Below are 8,499 nucleotides of genomic sequence, written 5' to 3' on the forward strand. Positions count from 1 at the left end.
GTGGTCTCTCGCCCATTTCAATGGGAAAGGAGACATTAGACCCTAGAGTCTATGAGGAGGAAGAGAGACATTGAGGGCCTCAGATTAGACAGCTCTCCAAAGATAGCAAGTTCTTTCAGTAAGTTTGGCAAAGTCATCTTGGGGGCAGAAACCAAAAACAGAAGGTAGTTAGCAAACACTGCAACTTTATGATGATCGCTCCCTATCTGAAGACCTTAAATGTTGGTCCTGTTGGGGATTTTCCGAAGAAACGGTTCTAGAGACAAGATGCAAATCAATGGCATAAGAGGGCAACCTTGTCTCGTCCCATTAGACAAAGGGAAATAGAAGGACAATGCTTCACTGACCCGTACTGCCGCCATTGGAGTAGAATAGATAGCATTCAGCCATTTGTACATATTGATACCAAAGCCCAACTGGCGATATGTAGCCTTCAGGAATAAGCAGCCAGCCCTATCAAATGCTTTCTCTGTGTCTGTTGAAAGAAAGGCTAAGAAACTCCACATCGAGTGTGCCAAGTAAATGATGTTAAGGATATAACCATTTTTAATGGTATATTTAACAGATGAAAAGGGAATACATTGAAAAAGTTTATTGTTTGGATTTACATCGTCTTTCTGTCTGTGATTTATTCACAAAATTAGTAGAAAACAACACTAGAGCTGGAGCCCAAAGCTATCAAATCAGTTTTTCATAACTCAGCAATACGTTTACCTTTGGACTCATTAAAAAAAATCTCAGAAAACACCTGGAAATGCTTTTAACATGTTAGGGACTTTTGGCATATGGGGCAATCCCTTAAGAAACGTTAATGGAGTTCCCTGGGCTTTTGCCCTGTTCCCCACTGCTGTTCACTGGCAAATCCAGCCTATCAAAATGCAGCCGGGACTTGCTCTTTTATAGTGGCAGCTGCAACCACAAGTGCAGCTTCTGAGCAATGCCTAAACACTAAGAGACTTCACTGGGATATACCATGCAGAAATTTTATTGTTATGTTGTGTTTAGGCAAAACCTGTAATCTGCAGATGATGTCAGATAAAGCAATTTTACATACACCAAGTGATGAGGGAGTATGGAGCTGGCTCACCAGCCAATCAGGAAGCCTTTGGGCGAATTATTACCTGCCCTCAGCTTCCTGTTTGGCCGGGAAGCTGGCTCTATGCTCCTTGGTGACGAGGGATCATAGAGCCAGCTTCCAGGCCCATCAGGAAGCTGGGCGGCGTGTAATGACTTGCCGCCTGGCTTCCTGATTCCGGAAGTTCCAGTATCGACATAAGTATCGGGCGCATTTGGCGAGTACAGGTATTTGCCCAAATACTCAATATCAACACCCCTACTGAGAATGGAAGGAGATCGGCATTCTTCCACTTGCTGATGTTTCCTCCGATATCTGAATGCAGAAGTGATGTGTATCACATCATTTCCACCTTCAGCTGTCAGTCCTCTGGCTGCTATATCCACAGGAGAAGCCGGTGAAGCAGGTCTCTGCTTCATTAGCTTCTTTGGGGGTCCCTAGGTGATAGAGATCTTAGAGACCCCTGATGTCTCCATACAGAGGACCTGTCATTTTATATTTGCTATCACATAGGGGTCTTGTGTGATAGCAATAAAGTTAAGTGTAAAAAGAAAAAAGAAAAACAACAAGTAAAAAAACAAATTAAAGTCACATACAAAAAAAAGGTTTTAAAAAACCCAAACAATTTTTTTAAGTCCCCTGCCCCCACGTTTACAACCATACAAATGTAAATACGCATGGAGTGCACCTACGTGTGAAAACAACGATGACATCACACATGTTACATATCACTGCGAATGTCGGAGTGAGAGCAATAATTCTAGGGCCATAATTCACTCATAACACTAAATTGATGCGCGGTAAAACACAAATTTTAGGTATGGCCGCTATTTGCGATTTTGTGGGTGCGCTTAATTCTACAGCTTGGTATGTTTGTCTATTTTTCTAATGTGACCCCGTCTTTTATATTTTACCTAAAATTTTGTTAATAATAAATGTTTCATAACATAATGTAGGGAAGACTGTTTGTTTTGTTCAAACTTTTCAGTACTTTTATTTTGAAACATTAATAAATAGAAACCTCAGTGGTAATTAAATACGACCAAAAGAAAGCTCTGTGTCCCCCAAAAATTATATAAAATACATTTCAGTACAGCGTTGCATGATGGAATAAATAATCAGTCAAAGTACCGCAGCGCTGAATACTGAAAAAGGGATGGGACAGGAAGGGGGTTTAACACCCCGGGCTTCAGGGGTTAATTATACCTTTTCAACCTTAATTATTCCCTCCTCTCTTTCCTTTTAGCTATTATTTTTCTGCCTATTTTTATATAATCTACATTTTTCTAAATCAATATTTTATGTTATTATTGTTTCAAATTTTGTTTTAGTGTACCATTAAAAAAGTGCAGAATTAAAACAAAATGTCTTATTTCTAAATAAATTTCTATGTTTTGTAACATGTTAATGTAATTTAAGTGCCACTATAAATAGGATTTCCTGAAACAAAAAGATATTTGTATTACTTGTGTGGCAGTGCGTGGCAATGTCATGCAAGATGCTGGCGACACAGACACCCAGGACTCTCAACCAGAGAGGCTGAGAGGTTCAGAATATGAATAGATTCACAGGGAAGAAGCTGGCCTTTCAATTTCTTCCATCTTTTCTAGATTGTAGCTGGGATCTGGATCTCTGGAGATTTCTAAAGGTGCCCATACACTGCACGATTCTTGTACGAGAATCGTGGGAAATCCCACGATCGTACGAGAATCGTGCAGTGTGAATGAAGTTTCGTTTCGGAATATCCGTTATTTCGTATTTCGTGTCCGAAACTCAATTCGGATTCCTACGAAATACAAATTTTCGTTCGTTTTGGCACATTTTCGTAACTGTACGAACATTCGTTATGATAAAGTTAAAAAGCAAAAATACCTTTGTAAATATTGGAGTCGATGTGGTAGTTGTTTTTTTTATCCGAAATACGAATTCCGTTAACGGATTCTGGATCCGAATTTCGTATTTCAGATTTTTTTAAAAACTACCATCAACTCCAATATATTAACAAAGGTATTTTGCTTTTTAACTTAATCATAACGAATGTTTGTAACGGAACCAAATTCCGTTTTCGGAATTTCGTATTTCCTGCCTGTGTATTGTAATGCAACCCTCAGCAGCAGCGGATCCGTATTTCGTATTAAAAAAAAAATCTTGTCATGTTGTTCAACCTCATCTACAGGGGTAATATTAGTTCCTGTTTCATAGAAATTCGGATCCGAAATTCGTTCCTTCTGTCACTACTGGTTAGATCACTCATCCTGAACAAGCATGAATCATTGACCATGAATGTAGAACTGGTGCTTCACTTGGGTTTAGGGTGACCGCCCCAGCACTTGTATCTTTATAAGGCCACCGTATTGGGGGACATGCATCAGTTCTGTCACACACCAAGGCAATGCCAACAGGAAAAATTCTAAAAACTAGGTATGGACCGATACTTTAAATACCAATGCAGATACTTGGCATTTTCATGAGAACTACCAGGGTTGCAGCGGAAACGGAATTTCGTATTTAATTCGGAAACTGCAATTCGGATTTCGGATGCTTCCGAATTTACGAATTTCAGGAAAATTCGTACAAATTTCGATTCGGGCAAAGTAATCCCTGAATCAATAGGCCAATAGTAGAAATATAAAAATTGCTCAGGTCCACAGTGGGTGAACAGGAGGATATAAGCTGTGAGAGGTGAACTGATAAAACTACAGGAAGATAGAAGTGCAGAAGATTGATAATCAAACTAATTTACTCAAAACACACATACCTTAATGTATCTGCCATGGATGATTTATCGCACAGAGTGTCCCTGGATGTCTCCCCACAGCAGGAGTAGGAGCCATTGGTGTAAGACCCTCTATGATTCATAAGGGATGAAAATGCTGTTTCGATAAAATAACCTGAAACAGGGCGCAGTTTATACTGCCGAGATGTTTTCACTTTTTCTTCATTCTCCTTTATAGTGTGTCCCAGAAGGTGGGAGACCTCATGGATGAGGGTCCCTGGGCGGGAATATATTTCTAGGAATTCAGGCAGCTCCCAAAACTTTTTACACAGGTAGATGGTTCCAGTCCCGGAGGTTGGACACACATAAGCAATTGTGTCTTTTTCACTTTCTGGATCTTTGTTCGTCTTGAATGTCACTTTCTGAAGTTGACTGATCAGATCTTTCACCAACTCTGTGCTGATTAATGGGAAATGTCTGAGCTTCTCCTGGTCACTGAACTCAGCCGGATTATCCACCAAGAGTGCATCCTTCTTCTTCAGAGCGTCTTTGAGAATGTTCAGGGCTCGTTCTTTAGCCTTGTTTGCCGATTTACATTCTTCTTTACTTAATAAAGAGGCTTTCCTATCATATAAATACTTTAATTTAGAACTCATTTTAGATTTCTCACAAACAGTGTCCCTGGATGTCTCCCCGCAGCAGGAATAGGAGCCATTGGTGTAAGACTCGCTATGATTCATAAGGGATGAAAATGCTGTTTCGATACAGTGAACTGAAACAGGGCACAGTTTATACTGTCGAGATGTTTTCACTTTTATTTCGTTCTCCTCAATGGTGTGTCCATAACCCAGAAGGTGGGAGACCTCATGAATGAGAGTCTCAGGGCAGGAATATATTTCTAGAAATTTAGGTTGCTCCCAAAACATTTTACACAGGTAGATGGTTCCAGTCTCGGAGGCTGGATACACATAAGCAATTGTGTCTTTTTCACTTTCTGGATTTTTGTTCCTCTTGAATGTCACTTTCTGAAGATGACTGATCAGGTCTTTCACCAACTCTGTGCTGATTAATGGGAAACGTTTGAACTTCTTCAGGTCACTGAACTCAGATGGATTATCCACCAAAATTGCGTCCTTCTTCTTCAGAGCGTCATTGAGGATATTCAGGACTCGTTTTTTAGACTCGTTGGCCGATTTATATTCTTCTTCACTTAACAAAGAGACTTCCCTATCATAAAAACACCTTATTACAGAACTCATAATGGATTTCTCACAAACAGTGTCCCTGGATGTCTCCCCACAGCAGGAATAGGAGCCATTGGTGTAAGACCCGCTATGATCCATAAGGGATGAAAATGCTGTTTCGATACAGTGAGCTGAAACAGGGCACAGTTTATACTGTCGAGATTTATTCAGTACTTCTTCATTCCCCTTAATGGTGTGTCCATAACCCAGAAGGAGGGAGACCTCATGGATGAGGGTGTTTGGGCGGGATTTCTTCGCTATGAATTCAGGTAGTTCCCAAAATGCTTGACACAGGTAGATGGTTCCAGTCTCGGAGGTTGGACACACATAAGCAATGGCATATTTTTCTTTTCCTGGATCATTGTTCCTCTTAAATGTCACTTTCTGAAGCTGACTGATCAGGTCTTCCACCAGATCTGTGCTGATTAATGGAAACAACCTCAACTGTTTTTCATCACCACATACTTCTGGATCATCTACCAGCAGGTTGTCCTTCTTCTTCAGAGCGTCATTAAGGATATTCAGGGCTCGCTGTTTACATTCATTGGCCTGTTTACTTTCCTCTTCATTCAGTACAAAGAAATCATATAGTGACATATCCAACAGCCTTCGTAGCATTGTTCCAAGGTGCCTTCTTCCAGCTCACATCAGTCCGATGTCTCCAGTGCAGCTTGTTTATACGGCATGTTTACATTTTCATGGAGATTCCCATCATAAAAGTTATTGTGTTTAATAATTTATTAAATAAAGTTAATTGTCGCCTTTCACTTTCACAAAGCTTTCAGAGAAAAGTTGTTTATGACTCGCAAATCCTCAATTTCAGTGACAGGGCAGCTTTAAAAAACAACTTTTTTGTTTTAACTTTCATTCTCTGTTCAAGGAAACACGTAAGCTGCCATCGTTCTGATAATTGTTATGATGATGCCAATTAGGGATGCACCGAAACCAAGTACCGTACTTGGTACAAGTAGAAAAACTTTTCCAGCTCCAGGACTAGAGAAAAATTCAAAAGTTAGGAGGCAGCTGTCATGTGTAAGGAGCACACGGAGCTCCCGGAATCCTCAGCTGCAAGTACTGATACATTTTTGTTTATGGCCATGTGACAGTTTTTCTAAAATAATACAGACTAATGATTTCAGGACAGTGGTGGAGCGCCAGAGCTAAGTCCCAGCTGCAACCGCTGCAGCCCTGGTAGTAAAGTATCGGCACTGGTACTCGAAAAGTATCGGTGCATCCCTACTGAAAATGCTAGTTCTCTGGATGCCACTGGCTTCAATACTTTTAAAGTGTATGTCAAGCCAATTCTCTTTTCTTTTTTTACAAATAACTTTTTATTTGAAATAACAAAGAAATACAAAACAAACATATACATAAATTGTTCCTACATAAATTGTTCCTATAGAGATCCAACTAGGCCCGGAACTCCCCAAGAACCCTGAGGTCATCTTTAGAAAAGCCCCAAGCATAGCAAGATTAAAGTAGATAAGGATCACATGTCCCTCCTGTCTTTTTATGGAGATCTTAAAGGCATCTTCCAGTGTAAAAAATTGAGGTGCAAAACATGTGCATTTATCAAAGTTCAATATGTCCCCCTGCACTCCTCACAGCGCCTCCGGCCCGAATCACAATGATGGTGCTTGCAGTGATACTCACAGATGGCACCGTGCACATCAAACAGCAAATTAACAGGAATTACCAGCACTCAGTGGAAAATATTCAAACGACAAAGTCCATTTAATCGGACAAATCATCATACATGTTGCAATAATTATAACCGACGTTTCGGGGCCACGATTAAACGTTGCCCTGATGAAGGGTCCCTGCGTGGCCCCCGAAACGTCGGTTATAATTATAGCAGCATGTATGATGATTTGTCCGATTAAATGGACTTTGTCGTTTGAATATTTTCCACTGAGTGCTGGCGATTGCTGTTCATTTGATGTGCATTTATCACACATGGACAATCGTCCTTCTGGGATAGTTTAGGGAAAGAATATTCCATTACCCAGTTTCTAAACTGCTCTACAGAATATATCGTTTCTGGTCTAACTTGCCCCTGTGGCCTTCTACCGTGTTTTCCCGAAAATAAGACCTACCCCAAAAATAAGACCTAGTTGTAACCATTCCCAGGGCCGGTGGTGGCATAAGGGGGAACTTGAAGAGCCACGGGAGAGAGAATCAGCGGTGCCAATGAAACCAGCGCTAGAGGAAGCGAGGCGTCAGCAGAGGGAGCAGAGCCGCATAAGCCGATGCCTCCACTTTAGCGCCGGCTCCTGTCACGGGCGGAGTGAGGAATCGATAGTGAAAGTGCGCTTCGCTCATTCGGGTTACCAAATTGCTCTTGGAAAGGTACTGATTGCCCTGATTACCATATTTTTGTACATGAATAAGTGTGGATTGTTCTACAGTAAAAAAAAAAAAGACACCCGAAAACAAGCAGAAGCCAACACAACATGTCAGATAAATGTACATTCATAATTTATTTGGTTGTTTATAAATTAACATAATACATGGAGCTGTTGCTCTCTGTCAATGAAGCTTTTCCTCCATCCATTGTAAATAGTCACAGTATGAGCCGAGAGCGTCGTCATGAAACATCCGCCACTCGCAGACAGAGCTTCATCAGGGTTCCATCAGGAAACTTCACTTCAATGTGTTTTGGAAACAGCAGATCTTAAAAAACGACCTTACTTCTTATAGCAACTCCAACATTCGGCTCCGATTTAGCGCTATGTCAGAATAACTGACACACACATATATATATATATAGATATCTCTCTCAATCAATCAGTGGCCTGTATCAAGGTTTTATATAACCTTCATAGAGACAGGCCACTGATAGCTATTCAGAACTGCTCTTGGTGATCAGTTACGGGCTAGTTTACACCACAAACAGTGCGTTCTGGCCCCATTTGGTTCCGGAGCGCAATGGATGGCATACCGGCTAGCTCCCTGCATTGAAGTCAATGGCACGGCAGCCATGCCCCCCCGCCCTCCCGGACGCAGTGCAATTGCCCACACTCGAAGGCGTGACACATCGGTGCCTGCATTCTGGTCCGGGCAGAAAAAATTGTGCTGCATTTTTTCTGAACGCACAGGCCCGGACCACAGGCACTAATGTGCCACGCGTTTGGGTGTGGGCCCTCCCACCCCTGAACGCAGGGAGCCGGCTGGGATGAGATCCAGTGCGTTCCAGCTCCAAATGGGGTCGGAACGCACTATTTGTGGTGTGAACTAGCCCTAACAGAGAGAAATCTGAAGATTTTCAGTTCTAACATCAAAAACGTTCAGCAATCATATCTTACTTCATTAAAAGTTTCAAGGTAGACTCCCTGCATACAAGCAATTGTATATTGTGTCCTCTGTAGACAGACATTGGACCAGGACATCTCACCAGCAGTGTGGGAGGAGATAAACTTCTACATATAAAGCATCATTATAAAATATATACTGTATATATATAT

This window comes from Nanorana parkeri, unplaced genomic scaffold (genome assembly GCF_000935625.1).
Source record: "Nanorana parkeri isolate BGI_ZX_2015 unplaced genomic scaffold, ASM93562v1 scaffold1776, whole genome shotgun sequence".
NCBI lineage: Eukaryota > Metazoa > Chordata > Amphibia > Anura > Dicroglossidae > Nanorana > Nanorana parkeri.